The 15,340-nt window shown below is 33.6% G+C and overlaps 1 long non-coding RNA gene across 1 annotated transcript; it reads left to right on the forward strand.

Annotated features, from left to right (window-relative positions):
* Positions 1 to 433: 433 nt before the first annotated feature.
* Positions 434 to 13,220, forward strand: LOC116575456. The gene is made up of 3 exons (XR_004279784.1): positions 434 to 537; positions 2,008 to 2,075; positions 12,733 to 13,220. It is a non-coding gene; the product is annotated as an uncharacterized LOC116575456 (long non-coding RNA).
* Positions 13,221 to 15,340: the final 2,120 nt, after the last annotated feature.

The following is a 15,340-nucleotide window of genomic DNA, read 5'->3' on the forward strand; positions in this document are numbered from 1 at the left end:
AATTATGGCAGATTCCCTGTCAACCATCTTAACTGGAAACTCTAAAGTTTCCCCAGATTTTGCTCCCCATAATCTGCTCAAGCTCTCTCTTCTGTGTAGCCTCCATGGTTCAGTCATACATGGATTTCAGGAGATGCATGAAACCTAACATTCATGAAGCATCTGCTCTAGAAGCACATGACAGCTCCTATCACGTTGCAATGGCACTTTGGGTTGGTGCTCTAGTAATCTGCAAATTGCAAGATTCCTTGACATAAGGGCTTTGTGTTATTAAAAAAAGAATGGTAAGGATACATAATAACCCTTAATGTATGTGAATATACATGAACAGAATTCAAGGCCACACACTACTTAATCAGTTTTGAGTCATAATCCCAGTCCTGTTGTGACATCACCTGGTTCCTTTCAGTGATCCATCAACAAAATGTTGATCCCAAGACTTCACAGATGCAATCCATGTTTCCTGTGGAACACAGATTATCTGTCAAATCACTCTGTGAGACAGGAAATGAAAGTAGAGGAAAGGAGAATACGTGTGTGAGTGCTAGTGAGAAACTAAATTGAATTTGGTACTGATACATGTTTATGGATGTAAAGAACATGGTTACTTTTGAAATCAATGAACAAGGCATTTCTGCCTGTGGCACCATTTGTATTAATATTATATTGCTTCTCTCAAGTGCATTTTGTGATAACAGCAGGAAATGCATTTCATTAAGTTAAAGTGTGCTGGTATTAATGTAATGGCTGATGGCATCTCTAATTTGAGAGGCCTGCAGAGTTAGTTTTATGGAAGCATTTTCCTCAGCACCAAAACAGGACTATAGAATATCTGTGCTATATTCTTTCTCCTCAGGGAAGAATTCATCCCTTTGGCCCAGTAGACTTTTTTTATTGGCTAAAGGAGTATTAAACAAAACATAGCACCCTTGCCACTTCTTCCCCGAAGCAGCACTGTATTGTCTTTAGTCGTACAAAAGCATCTTCTAGGATTTTAGTCCTTCTTGAGTTAATAGTGAAACAGAGGATGCTGGGAGATGTGTCTGGGCAAATTTTTATGCAAAATAAGGAGATTTCATAATGTAAACAGGAGAAATTTATCTTGCAGCTCTAGTCAAGACTTACTAGAATCGAAAAGAGAATATTCCAGCACTAACATCATAAGATTTTAGAACTCGTATCTGTAAGATTTTAACAAGTTACCAGAATCAATCTTCTTTGGTGAGTAGGTTTCAGAGTTGTTCCAACTCCTGCAAAGCTGGACCTGGGTATGTTTAGTTCTCTGTGATACCAGGTAATACAACAGTGTACACAATTATTTGCTCAGAAAAAGTTGGTGAAGATAATGTGAAACAGTCCAAAGCAATAGTATATTTTTGTGATGTGCCTATTATGTTTACCTGAGGACTTTTTGAAGAATGGAGGTTTTTACTGGTCACAAAAATGCTCAATACTAGCTCAGATTTACAATCTATTTTAACAAGCTCCGAGCTCTGTGGCTGTTGCAGCTGCTTTGCTCTTTGCTTCAAAATAAAGAAAAAAAGAGAAACTATACAACCGAGTAAACACTATGTTTCTTCTTAATAGAAAATATGAAAAGCTGTGTTACTGAGTCTTTTAAAACTGTCTTGAGGAGCACCTACTTATAACATTTGTTATTTTCAAGGCCAGACTAGACTGGATGAGGAGCATGGATCTGTAAGAAGTGTTTTCTCTGTCTTCTAAGACCCTACACATGTGTTAAAAAGAAACAAGTGGCACATGATAAAAGAAATGAGTACCATAATTTTGGAAATAAGATGAGGAGATGACTAGAGCTGGCTTTTATGTTCAGAGAGTTTTTTGCATTGAAGCTAAAGATCATATGGCATCTAGTGTTTTCTTAAATGATGCAAAAATTATAATAGACTAAGGTAGAGAAATAAATACAACCAGAGGGTGTCCTCACATATCAGAATACAGAGGTGGGAAATAATTATAATATCATTCTCCTTTTTTTTTTAATAGGGTTTCTAACAGTCAAAGCATATTAATATTTATTGACACATTTGGCTTTTACGTGTGAGAGAGCAAAGGTATGTATATACCCATATGTATGTGTAATTATATATACATAATTACATAATTATGTATATATAATTACCTATAAAATGAGTGTGTATTACTTATATATGTTCATATGTTATATATATTCATTTTACAGGTATAAAGTTTCAATGTAGTAGGATGTAGTGAGAAGATTATATTCGAAAGACAGAATATTGCATTTTAATCTGTTTCATTGTTTCCTTAGCTCTTCATGGGTATATCATTTCCTTCCCCTTAGCCTCAGTTGTACCATTTGTAAAAAGTGAAGAATAATAACTAAATAAATCCACAAAGTTATAGGAGAACCAAGGGAAATACAAGACTAGGGTAGAAAATGCCAATAGAAAAGCATGGATAAAGAAGATACTTGACTTCTTTGTGTTCTATGGCACTGATAAGTTTATAAATCAATAAATTAATTAATTCAAATAATCATGTTGTAATTCATTCCTGAAATACTTACTGCTTGCTTTCCATGTGTCATATATTATCTTAAGAATTAAAAATTCAAAGCTGAACTACATAAATTCTCCAAGAAACTTTTGTTCTAAACAGAACATACCCATGTGAATATAGTTTTGCAGTTGCCATATGGATCCTTCTTTCCCTTTCCATTTTATGTATGTAGACCTGGCCTTGAATTTGGTCCATTAGCCAACTGAATGCACCGAGAAAAACCATGAGCCCAACAGATAAAAACAATACCTATTTGCTGTAATGAGACAGGATTATTTCAATAAGATACAAAATTTTACATACCTTAAATCTCTTAAGATAATATTTCCACGCCCAGAAATCAGGGAAGTCTCTTAAACCAATAACCATGAAAGACTGTGGACTCTGAGAAACAAACTGAGGGTTTTGAAGGGGGAAGGGATAGGGGGCTAGTTGAGCCTGGTGGTGGGTATTAAGAAGGGCAGGTATTGCATGGAGCACTGGGTGTCGTGCATAAATAATGAATTTTGGAACACTGAAAAAATAAAAAATAAAATAGGGATTGACCAAAAAAAGAAAGAAAGAAAGAATGAAAGAAAAGCTTCTGTGCCCATGAAGTGTAGAAATTGATGCCAGTATATATCTTGATGATTTAAAACAAAGTTCTTGAACTTAAACATAGATTTATTAAAGCTACTTAAAAGGGAAAATATATCCAGAGAAACTGAAATCACGATTTCTCCTCAGAAACAATACAATTTAAGTAATTTGAATTGGAAATATAGCCAAAAATGTATATAGTGAGCCAGAGGTTAATAGATATTGAGATAATAATGCACAGAACCCACTAACTCTTCAGTACATAGAAAATATAAAGTCCTAAGATTTTAATATTAGAGAGTTACATAATATATTTTCATTAATATTCACAAATAATTAAGAAAGATAAAACTAATTAGATATGCAACTTACCCCTTAATACCTTCCGTAATTCTGACCCTAATCCATATAATTCTAGTCTACGTTTCTCCTTGCTCTCTCTAGGCTTTACCAAAATCAGATAAGAACCAGCCTGACATCATATTATACACATTAAGATAATTTCCTTTCCTTGAGATGTATCAGAGGTACCTTGCAAAGTAATAAATTAAATTACCACATATATTGCTTATTTTCTATCTTTAATTTGTATATTTGTCAAGAACAACTTCCTCAAATGTACTTCTCAGAAATTGAATTTTTCTGTTCAAAATAAAATAAGCCCCATAGTTATCTATCATTTAGTTTTCTGTACTTTCATGGGAATCTGATATAGAGTAGCAGCCAGGATGTTTAGACATGATAACAGAATACATCATAGGGCCTCCTAATTTTTAATAAAACCATGTCTGCAAACTGATGCACCCTGATAACCTTAAGCAGAATGTGGCATTTTCCAACACATGACAAGTTTAGAATTTTCAAAAACTGGCTTAGAGGAGGTTAGTTCATTTCCTCTTATATACTTTACTGGTCAGCAGATGGATAGAGGTGACTTCATTAGAGTCTTGTGGTCCAACTATTTAAGCTTCCCAAAGATTTGGTTTACTGAAAAAGAAAAAAGTTTTCTTACTCAAAACAATTACATATTAGAATTATTTTATTACCTTGTTTGAAGAACACACCCAAGTGATTCTAGTATGTTTTATGTTTAAAATAGACATTAGAAGTTCAAATTCAGGTCATATTGTAATAGAATCTCCAGGCACAGCAGCAACTGCTTCTAAGAAGAGGCAATTCTATTCCTCAAAATGTTACTTGGAGATTTCAAAGTCTATTTGGCATCTTTTACCACTTCCTACTTAGCTCTGCTGGTTTGGTTAAACTATAGAAACAGAAGACTTAACAAAATGGACTAGAAAGGGAAATTTTCATAAAAACAAACAAAAAACTGTGTGTGTGTGTGTATGTATGTGTGTGTGTGTGTGTATGTGTGTGTAGACTCTTTATTATAATATACAAGCTTCTTCATAAATTGTTGCATATTTATCTATCTTCTTCTACCATGCCTTATGGAATGTTTTAGACTTAAATAAATATAGGAGTCAGGCTATGTCTTAATTCTTATCTTACTTTACTACCTCTGCCATGTATGTTTTCTTCGAAAATAAAATTATACATTAAACCATGACTAACAATGTGCAAAATAAAATCATGTCTTATCCTTTCCACATTTAAATAATAACAACTCTGAAAAGGATTGTTGAAAAATCGAATGCATAGAATAAAATAACCAATAGCCAGTTAGTTTTGGCTGATTTTTGCTACACTGATTGAACTACTATTTGAATAATCTAATTGCAAATGTTGCATTTAATGTTGCAAAGACAAATGTACAGTATTTTACAGAGATTTTACCACATAAAGTATTTGCTAGGCTACTTCCCTGGATGTACTCATGTGAAGCCAGTAATTTAATATTAGGTCAAAATAATGATTGAAGATTAAGAAACAGATACAGAAGACCAAATACAAAAACATAGCTAGGGAAGGTAAAATTAAAAAAAATTCTAATTTATTAGGGCTTGAAATAATGAGAAATTCCAGATTTCAGAAGAAAGAAAAATCAATGGCAGATCATTAGTTTCCATAGATTTAATGTACTAAATCATGAAGAATGAAGTTCCTTACTTAGGAACTACTTAGGTCGGTTAATGCATGCCAGAATAGAGAGGTACAAAGAGAGAGAGAGAATATTCTTTGTATGATTTGGGGTCCCTAAGGAAAGAAAATAAGGAGGGCAATCAGTGTCACAATATGAAGAAGATGCAGTTTATACAGGAACCTATATGAACAATCCATATCCATAAGTAAACATTTTACAGAAACAGGCTAGATCCCCTTTATGGTAAAAAGTCCCATTTGCGGTGATTTTTGTGCCTTTTATTCTAATCAAGCTCACTAACACCTGAATATACCAGAAGACCTAATCCTAGTAAATGAAAGTTCCACCTTGTTGAGAAAGCACTTGCTTTCATTAAAGAGTCATGAAATTTGACTTATCTCACTGGGACCCTGGTGTGTTAGGTAGAAAGGTTATATACACCCCTTTCAATGACAGAAATGTTGTTGCCTTCCAACGAGAACTAACGTCTTTAGAGATTATTTTACTTAAAGGATTATTCATTTGTCTAGAAATTTGAAAGAGATTCCTAGATTGTTGTAGAGAATTCTGCAGCCACAGCAATGGTTTGTGGGGTGAGTCACCAGGTATGCTTTCCCAGGCCCACAGTTTGTTTACTTTGGTTTCAGTTATGTTTATGTAGATCAGAGGATTAATTGGGAAGCTAATAAAAGAAATATCTATAGGAGGATTCAAGCAAACTTCTCCTAAAAAAAGAGATATTTGAAGTAAATTATATTTACACCTACTTAGTGATACACTGAAGCTACTGTGGATGCCAACACCATGCTCAATTAGTTAATATTAAGAACACAGACAAGGCACACCTGGGTGGCTCAGTCAGTTAAGTAGTTGTCTTCAGCTCAGGTTATGATCCCAAGGTCCTGGAATTGAGTCCTGCATCCTGCTCCTTGTTCAGCAGAGAGCCTCTCTCTCTCCCTCTGCCTGCTGCTCTGCCTAATCGTACTCTCTCTCTCTCTCTCATTAAATAAATAAATAAAAACCTTAAAAAAAAAAACAAAACACAGATGAGTAAAAAAAAAAAAAAAAAAGAAAAACCTCTGATTGCATGCTATAGTGACTCCTCTGAAGGAAGCAAATATTTTGAGGAAGGCAATTGTCCCTCTTTAAAAAAGTTATGTTATTTCACAGGACGAAGTTTTTGTATAAGCATGGTTGATTTTTTTCATAGCTGTAAGGAACTGATTGTTCTACAGAGCATGTAAGTAGGCATCTGAAAGGCATTCGGAGGTCTCGAACTTAACACAAACAAAATGAAGTCTTGCTCTTCGACACTCTAAATTGTTGATATGTCTGTACAATCCAACTCAGTAAACAGTACCATGATCCACACACTGCTCAAAATAAACACTGCAAATAATTCTTGAGTGAACTATTCATCTTACCTGAAGTATCATAAGCAAATCTTAGCATTTTTACTACCAACATATCTCCAGATTCAATCCATTTCTGCTCATTTCCATTGCTAAAACCCATGTTCAAGCCATTATCATTTTTTTCCACAGAGACTACCATAATAGCTTCCTAAATGATCCCCAGCTTCAATCCCCCATGCATTCTCTGCTGAATAGCCAAAGTGGGCTTTTAGAAATGTAAATAAGTTTATGTTACTACTTTGCATAAAACCCTCTTGTTAAATATAACCCAAACTCCATACCGTGGTCCAAAACAAGCAACACATCTTTCACAATCTGATTGCCCTCTGAGCACTCTCCCTCACATTCCATCATGTCCTAATTTCTGTTGCTCAAAACATACATGGTGACCTTGAACTTGCTATTTCTGGCTGAAAAGCTCTTTCTCCAGAATTTATAAAACCAACTTCTTGTCATTCAGATCTTAACTCAAATGAGCATTCAGCCTACTTGTCAATGAGTTGGATTTTTCAGTCTGAAGATTTATACATTTCTCCAGCTCTAGGAAATGTTTCTTTTTCACTGCTTACTTATTTTGAACTCTATCTTTAAATCTAACATTTATATAAAAAAATGAGCTCTGATCATAATTTGATGGATTTCCACAAACTGAACACACCCACACAACCAGTATCCAAATCAAAGAGACTGGATTCTTCCAGCACATCCCCAAAGCCCCACTCAGACTTCCAATCAAGTCACAGCCTCCTAAATGGAAACCAATTACAATCTTGAATTACGACACCATATATTAATTGTGGTGTTTACATAACTGGAATCATATAGTATATATCTTTTGTGATTGGATCCTTCCTCTTTAAGTTTGTGAAATTCAACCATGTTATGGTAGCATGTAATTATAACTCATTTTTCTTGTTGGACAACATTTGTTGCATAAATATATCAGAATGCATTCAGTCATTGTACTTTTAGTTACCATTTAATAATATACAATTATGAGCTATGATTAATAGTGCTGCCATTAACATCCCAGAGCTTGACTTTTTTCCAACATGAATGAATTATATTTCTAGTAGGCATATTTACAGGACAGGTATGGTTGGGTCATGCATATGTTCAGTTTTAAGAGACACTGCCAATAGTTTTCCAAAATGGTGGTACCAATTTATAGTCATCACTGTGTGTATAAATTCAGTGTTCTCAACATTTGGTTATGTCTTGTCATTCTTTTTGTTAGCCATTCTACAGAGTATTAATGGCTCAAATTGTATTTCCTAGATGATTACTAATGCTTTTGAGCATCTTTTTTGTATATTTATCAGTCATTCAGGTATCCTTTATTCTCAAGTGCCTGTTGGGTCTTTTACCCATTTTTCTTTGGGGTAATCTTTAGAAGTATTATTATTATTATTATTTTAAGATGTTTTATTTTTATTAAATATAGAGCCACACAGTTGAAAAATAAATAAGTTTGCTACAATAAAAAACATCAGAAGAAAAAGAAAATATAAGTTCTCAATTCTATATTGCCTTTCTCTCAGAGGCAACAATCTTCAACTCTTTGGTAGTTACTATTAGCATTTAAAACCTTATTTCTAAACAACATGCTAACAGACCAATGACATTTTCTTTCAATCTCTATGGCTGGTACTATTCCTTTAGAAAATATTTATTGTCTGAAATGTCAAATTTTCAGGGTGAAAGTTAGGACCATGTGCCTCATCCACTATCTTGACACAACCCCTCACTTTTATATTTCTGAGTATACTGTCATTGTGTAAATTTAAGTTTGTTTTTGGATATGGTATTTATGTAAGTACCATTCCCTCAGTCACCGGAAGTTAGGCCTGGGAATGTCTGGTAGATATGCATCATTCATTCACATATTCATTTATTTCACAGTAATTTATTTTCATAAAATTACTTATTGTTGAGAGGCCTGAGACAATTTATATTAATTATACATAAACATAAAAGTGCCTATGTGCTTTATATTATAAAGTTGTTCGTTATAGTGTAACGCACTGGAGTGCCTTATGTTATTATAAAGCTATAATTATTTGCTTAGGTACACACTGAATCCTACATTTGCCATATATTTCCTTATTACAACAATCTATAAGATTGAAGCTTACCAAATTATCATGACATGCTTTATTTTTGTTGCCCTATTCTGTAGTTGAATAAGTACATAGTGCTATTAGTTACAATACTAACATGTTTACTAATTTCAGTAACCATTATCCTCAACTTGTTGGTAAGTTATTGGGTACTAGAAACTTTTTGACTTTTAAAAACCCATGTTTATCAGCCAAAGTAGAAAGTACACATCATACACAGATGATTAAAAAGTATAAATTAGATATGTATTATCTAGCCAGTCTTTTTTGAAAGATCAGGAAAATAGTTATATGATGCTATCATGAAAACACAATGTAAGATAAATGTCAAAGAAATACTTAGAAATACATGAATCTATTAGCAATTTTTGAAATTCTATGGAGGTCTTACATACCTAAATGTATTTTATAAATGTACTCTACTAGCATTCTATCATAACTATTGGCTTTCTCTTTAAAACACTATGTTCAGGGGCTTTTGTTCATTTTTCCTTAATGGCCAGATTCGCTAAGAAAACATTAAGAAAAACATTGTAAAGAATATAACATTTTGGGGGTGCCTGGATGGCTCTGTTGGTTAATTATCTGACTTTGACTCAGGTCATCATCTCAGGATCCTGGCTTTCAATGGCTGGCCTTGCACTCCCTGCTCAGTGGGGAGTCTGCACCTCCCCCCACCCTCGCAGCACACACCCTCTCTCAAGTAAACAAAATCTTTAAAGAATATATAGCATTTTAAAATTTGGATTCTCTGGTGCCTGGATGGCTCAGTGGGTTAAAGCCTCTGCCTTCAGTTCAGGTCATGATCCCAAGGTCCTGGGATGGAGCTCTGCATCAGGCTCTCTGCTCAGCAGGGAGCCTGCTTCCCCCTCTCTCTCTGCCTGCTTCTCTGCCTACTTGTGATCTCTGTCTGTCAAATAAATAAATAAAATCGTTAAAAAAAAAAAATTTGGATTCTCTTGTTTCCTCAATCCTTCAGTTTGCTTAATTTTCCGAGGCCCATGGATAAAAGCTGCCATTATTATCTTCAGAATCTTAGGGTAGCGCAGAGAAAAACTCTCCTGCCACAGACTCAAACTGAAAGACTTCAGGAAAATATACCAGATAGATATGTGGCCAAATAATAACCTTGCAGAGCTGCCAATAGTGTTCTTCTCCTCTTAGCCTAGCCCTATTCCCTTAGCTTCTCGTCTGCATGTCTATCAGTCAGATCCCAGTTGCCACCATGGCGTAACAGCACTTGGTACCAAGAAGTAGACTGTCAGCAATGACAGACGAGAAACTGTTCAGAGACACCATTTTTAGTAAAATTTTTGAATCCTTTCAAAACAGGAGTTGAACCTCCTCAGTGGTGTTTAACCCTGGGATAAAAGTCAGAGAATAATCTGAAATGCCTACACATATTCAGGACAGCTTTCCTAGCTAGGTTAGCCTTTGTTTATATATATATATATATCTCACATATATATAACACACATATATAATATATACATAAATATAAATATATGTATTATATACAAATATATGTATATATACACATATACAAATATAAATAAATATATATAATACATATATAAATATCAAGCTAATGGGTTGTATGTATATGGATAAAGATACACAATATCAACTGAGCTACACAAAAAATAACATATTCAGTACAGGGATTATTATGAAGCAATTCATGTATTCAGGAGGAGGTAGTAAAGAGTCAAGGTGATCGCTCCTGAAAGACAATTCCTAAAATTCATTATTATGCAGGAAAACTTCTAGTCTCTCTTAAACTCTTTTCCCTATAGACCTGTAGTTCTGTATGACAATCCAGGAAAATAGATTCTTGCTATTTCTAAAAAGCCAAACTCCAAGAAATATACAGAGCTTTAAAAATCAGTGTTTACATTTTATATGGCTTCTGAAAATCACTAAGTATCCAAATAATCCACACCTTTACCTTAACTTTTGGTGACTTATTATTTACGATTTTCCGTTGAAGCTAAGAAAGTTACCAGTGGAAGAATACAATACTTTATGGTGGACTAAAACCTGGTATTTCCATTGCATGCATTTGACTTTAGAAATGAAGCATTTTACTTGGGTATGATTAATATTACATACAACATTAGACAATGTAACTCCTTAAAACTGTGTTCTTACAATAACATCTAACTTAAAAAAATGCTATTCTGAAATATCTAGATATCTGCATTCTGTACTTTTTGTTAGTTAACAATCTTAAATTTGTCAGTTTCTTATGTAGGCAAATTGAAAGTATTAAAATTATAATTACAAAATACGTATTTTTAAATATTTCACATTTTACAAATTATTTGTGAATTAACATAAAATAGTTGCCTATAGTAATTTTTCATCACACAAAAATATTTCATATGGTACACAGTCTTATGAAAAAGAGAATCACACATTTAATTTAAATGTGACCAAATATAGTACACTTCTTTTATGCATTCAGAATTTCAAATACAAATTGAAAATTATTAAATGTATTAATATTAGTCCTATTGTTTTTAATGATATCAATCTTCAGAAAAGGTTTAATTGAGAACCTGGGAAGTCTTATATGTCATTTTGCCCTTGAACAGCTAAACATGCATTATAAGCTGTTAAATTTCTTTTCTTCTATTTGCCCTTCCAGTATCAATTTATTTTTGATAGATTGAGTCAATTCAGGAAGTAAATTATTTGACCCAGGTAATCTACACTTTGCCTCCAAAGCAGACAGTGTTGTTCTGGATCTTTAGGCTGTTCTGCTCTTTTGTATTTATGCCAGATAACAGAGAAAGAGAAGACAAAATAAGAAAAATAAAATAGAAGTCACGTGTGTAGATATCTGTGAAAGAATTAAATATCTTAGGATGTGAATTTGTTATATTTTTTGCATATTCATGTGAATAGGCATGAATATAGTATGCTCTATTCTTTGTTTTACTAGTATTTAGAAGTTAAAATGCTGTACCAGTCTTCCAGGGAAGATTACTTGATGATGTTGACATTAATTATTGGATTTTGGAGGGGTCCCATCAATAGGTGCCAGGCTCCATTTTACATCACCTAAATCCTTCACCTCTTACTTTGCCACAATTTTTGCAAAGGATTGAATGAAACATTAGAGACCTTCCAGAGTATTTGTAGTGATCAATTTTAAAGATATAAGATGCTAGGGAGAAAGATTATTTGACATGGCTCTACTAAAGTATTCTCTATACTTACAGATTCATGAGCTAAAATTTTTCAAAATGATGAAATAGCTTTGTTTCTTTGTTTCATTTTAAACACCATTGTATTTAAATAAGCTGTGACAGAAAAAGGAATTCCTGGTGGGGAAATCTATTCACATGTTACCATATACTCTGGGTAGAGTGGTAGGCAGAGTGTTTTTTCACTCATTATTTTCAGTTTTGTCCTCAATGGAAGCATTAGTCATGTTTTCTTACCTTTTTACTTGAAGTACAAGATGGATGTGATTAAACAGTAACATTTTTAAAGACGGCAATGCTATAAAATGCCCTTTCCATATGTGGAGGCATATTGTCAAAATAACTACACCTGTCTCTCTTCCAAACGTTTTGGTGTTCCAAACCATCAAAGAACAGAAAATGTTACATGTTTAAGTATTTTATGACATTTAATTCATCAATCATTTGCACTTAAATTAAAATTCTGTCTCAAACGTGCAAGATTTTTTAACTAGTTTTTTAAAATGCCATAGCTTGAGAATGTGTTGAAGGAGGTCTCAAAACAATGGTTTCGGATGAAATTCTACATTATATATTATTCAGTAATTTTTTATATAAAAATATGATTAAAATGGAAGGCATAATGTGGTTAGTGGGTCCATTAATGCCATTTAAAATGCTCTTGATGCTGTATTTTGGTTGGTTCAGTGAGAATCAAATTATTTTGGTTGAAGGTGGGCTTGGGCACAAATATAAATAAATACATACTTTATGCAAATTCATTTGATGATTATGAAATCTAACTATTGTACAATTTTTTTTTCTCCTGGGATTTACAGGTATGAAAATGCAGAAGAGGAAAATAAATTATCTTCGACTTCAGGCAATGTAAGACCAGGGGTTTAGGTCTGTTTTTTCACTGATACATCACAACCAAACAGAAAACTTCCTGGCAAAGAGCAAATGCTCGAAAACATTTTTGTACAAAACCAAATTCAGTCATTATCATTTTACTTAGCTTTAAATTTATTTAACAAATTATATGAAATTCATGTAATTGATAAAAATATGAGCAGCAGAAAAAGAAATCTCCCAAACATGTCTATCCAGATGCCTCTAGAAAGTCAAACTATTGTTAGCATAAACTACACTGGTTACTTACTCAATATTCATCAAGAACCTCTTATGTGCCAAACTGTGCAGATGCTAGATTAAAATGGAGAGTGTGTTACATGCAGAGGCTACTCTCAAGGAAGTTATGGTTTGATAGAGGGGATATGGACAAGTAAACAGGAAATTACACTTTAAGTACTATTAAAAAAATCTACATGTGACTGTGGTGATTCCCTGTGTTTACTCATGGCTCATCCCAAGTCTTGGTGGAGTATTATGCCTAGAAACCTTACTTTTTCTAAATACTCATTAAACTACTTTTTATTTCTATCTTGTCCAACTTCTGAGACTTTGTCATGATAACTGAATGATTCTAAAAGTCTCTGGATTCAGATGAGAAATCAGAAACACTAATTCAGACTCATAGAGGAATCCAAAGGATTATATAACCGAGTTGATGGTCATGCAAAGACATGAAGCCTTCTCAGCCTAGGCTCAGGCATAATCATGTCATTGTTTTACTTATTAGTAGTATAGCATGTAAAACGCTTTCAACAGTGCCTCTGCTAATAAAGGAGACAATTTTATCTGCTAACAAGATGTGTCTACATCACCACTGGAGCTTCTATTATACCACATCTGAAACAGCACATAGACTTGCATTCAGACACATTTAATCATTTCATAATACTCTAGCCCAAAAGACCAAACTCTACTTCTTAGATCTTTTCCACCTAGTGGCCATTTATCCATCTGCTTCACTCCAATACCATTTCTAACACTTTACCCTTTAGAGGCTCACTAAGTAACCTTTCATTTGGAGCTGATCTAGGTTCTAAACTCAGCATCTAACCACCAAATCCCTTAACCTTTTTTTTTTTTTTAATGAGTAGAAATAATGAGTTGGAATAAGGATTCAATAATTTCCATATCAAATATTTGCTATAAGAATCAATTGAGTTTAATGAGATGTATTTTAAAGTTCCTGTTGCAAAACAACCAGTGAATAGCAGATACTCAATAAAATAGTTCCATAAATACTTCTTTTAAAGAATTTTTAAAAACCCAACATCATTCCTTCCTCATCCAGCCACCTATGATTTTGTTCCCTATGAATCCGGATGTGCAGACCCTTGCTTTCTGCCCCCTAACCAGTTTATAATTACTAAATGTATGCTTATCTTATGGTGCTTAGATCATCCTTTTGTATAATTATTTGGCTAGCAGTACTCTCTTCTATTACCCATGAGAATAAGAATAAGGTTTATTAATTTTTGTAAAGTCCTTTATATCTAATATGGTGTCTGTCACATAGTACTGAGTAAGAGTCTAATAAATGGATTTAATTATTGGATACCTGCTCTATTCCGGACACTGTACTCAATTCTGGATATCATAAGGGAACACAACAGATACATAAGGGAAGACAACAGGTGCCCGATGCAGGCAATAATAAAGGCAATTTCAATAGAAGGCTTTCAATAGAAGGTTTTCAGTTCCTCTGAACTTGGATAAAGTGCCCTGTGACTGGAAGCACAGACGGAGGAGTAGATCGCGGACTTCTCTAGGGAAAGATTCCCCAGAAGAAATTTTGCTTAATTTGGGACCTGAGGATAAGCAGGAATTAGAAAAAAAGAACAGATGACTTATCTCTGGAAAAGAGTCTAGAAATGTGAAGACCTGAATTCCAGGCAGAGAGCATGTCATATCTGGGACACAATGGAGAAAGTTTATGGAGAAACTGGTGAATTCAGTTTGAATATGTGTGTGGTGCTTGTGGGAACATGTAAGGAGAGGGTCACTAGACATTTAGATAAAGAGTCATGAAGACTATTCAGAATTTCTGCTGTGTGGGATGTAGCAATTTAAATATCAATAGCTTGTAAGAGCCAATGAAACTTTGAAGTCACCTAGAAGAACTGAGATGGATAAGAAAAAGGCTCAGGACAGAGCTCAGTGTGTGGGAGGAAAAAATATTTAGTGGACAGACTTTCAAGAAATGAGTAAAATATTATACATATTTAATCTCTACTCAGACATTTATTTTATACTAAAATGCCCTTTTCCCAGAATTATTCTTACATTTGCAATTATTTATATTCTTATTTATTTTTACTAATATTTACTCAGATATTATATTTACCCTTTCTCAGTAGTACTCATTTCAGTTATTTCCTGAATATTTGTTTTAGCTAGAAATTTCTCTTTGATAAGGAATTTATTAACAGTGCCCTCAGACTGTGTTTTAAGTTTTGCTGTTCTCCTACCCATATTTTAAATAGAAGTAGAAATAGTAAAAGTGAAGACTATCAATCCATATTCTGTATATTAATC

Source organism: Mustela erminea, chromosome 16 (genome assembly GCF_009829155.1).
Source record: "Mustela erminea isolate mMusErm1 chromosome 16, mMusErm1.Pri, whole genome shotgun sequence".
In the NCBI taxonomy this organism is placed as follows: domain Eukaryota; kingdom Metazoa; phylum Chordata; class Mammalia; order Carnivora; family Mustelidae; genus Mustela; species Mustela erminea.